The sequence below is a fragment of the Amblyomma mixtum genome, chromosome 7 (genome assembly GCF_055824585.1).
Source record: "Amblyomma mixtum isolate Tamu chromosome 7, ASM5582458v1, whole genome shotgun sequence".
Taxonomy (NCBI): domain Eukaryota; kingdom Metazoa; phylum Arthropoda; class Arachnida; order Ixodida; family Ixodidae; genus Amblyomma; species Amblyomma mixtum.
The window spans coordinates 49,568,524-49,570,282 of record NC_143018.1 but is presented as its reverse complement, the minus strand read 5'-3'; positions in this window follow the sequence as shown (position 1 = coordinate 49,570,282).

The following is a 1,759-nucleotide window of genomic DNA, read 5'->3' as shown; positions in this document are numbered from 1 at the left end:
ACAGAGGCACCGGCGAAATGGGGCGAACGCTTCTGTGATCAAATTCGGTGACGCATCTATGAGCATGCACTGTATAGAATGGCGGTTTTGTGGAAAAGTACTTTGTATAGAAGGCACTCATAGTTATCGGTTTACGCCGGTATTATTCCAAAAAAGTATCATTTCACATCTCCGTATTTTCGTCGCCTTTACTTCTCCTATGGTTAAAAGCAAAATTTCTAGGATGTACGCTCTTTTGTTCTTAAGAACCACCGGTTTATTCGTTTATTGCTGTTATAATAGTGCAATTAGTCGCACGAATTGTACATGGGTGACATAGATCGTGGCTCCTACCTTTTTGAATTAAGAAGAGGAAGGCAATCTCTTTATCCGTGTCAGTGGCATCCGGTAAAGCAAATATGCACTGGTATTCTTTCACTGCTTGCACAAACTCTTCAAATGTGTTTATTTATGTAATTTAGCTTGCATAAGACGTTCTTTCGGAATTTATGACGCGTAGCTGCTTTCCAATGTACACGCGAAGTCTGCAGTGTTCGGAAAAAAAAATTACAGAATGTTTTCACTTTTACTGATTTTTCGCGAACTTATCAGAAAAATGTAATTACTTTTGCAGTAAACCATTTTATCCTGTCTCTTTCTACACTCAGATCACCTGCACAGTGTACAAAATAGCCGACCACATTATTCTCATAAACTATTAACCTTGAACACCAAACTGTATTACGTTAAACGTTAGAATTGTGCTCACACCAAAACCCGCCGATGTCCGTGACGAAATAAGCGGATTGGTCGAGAGAGGTCACGTGAACATGTGGCGTCATCACAGCCTGCCCTGATGGTTCACCCTGATTGCTCGAGGGAGGTCGCGTGATATCGAACGTCAACACAACGTGCCCACTATAGCTGAGGGCAACCTGGCGACTGGATTGTGAGCAACGCACCCACCATGGCAGGTGGTAATTAAATTCATAGGTCGAAATAAGTGACATGACCTGCGACGGCATCGAAACCTGCCCACTAGGTTTTGAGCAACCTATAGTTTCGAAACTGAAAAATGTTATATGTTGCAATTGTCGGTACCGTCACGGCACAGCGCATACCTGCTGGTGCAGACAGCAATCTTATATGGTAGTTTATGGAAAGAAAGTTGGAAAAAAAAAACTGCACTATACTAGGAGGCTTCCGGTGAATCCTTATAAAAATGGTCTATAGACAGTCTGTAGACTTATTGACTCTATTGACTTCCAAGAGATATTTCATTTTGTCTATTCATAGTCTATAGACAAAAGTCTACTATAAGTGTATGGCCATAAATCTATAGATTGTCTATAGTCTGTCTATGGTATTTTTATTGCCTATAGACTGTTCTCTAGGATTTGTCTACAGGGTGTCTATAGACTTTATAAAGTCTATAGAGACTCATAGACTTTCTAAAACCTTTTTTTGTAAAGGCTGCCAACTCTAGCACAGATGTTGGCTATTTCGGATAATATTCCAGGAAATAAATCGCCAGAAATAAATATAATGCGACTATGTTCTAAGAAGGAATTTGATGGCGTCGCGCAAAATCAAATAATAAATGCAACCGTCACCAATCCGTGGATTATAGCTAGATGAATTAAGAACAAGTTAGCAATTGTTGCAGCGACCATCTAGCCTGTAGTAATTTACCAATAAATTTTGAAATGTTCGTTTATGCCCATAGCCACCGGCATGCTGCGTTATCATTTTGTTTCTGATGCGAGATGCCACCGCATTT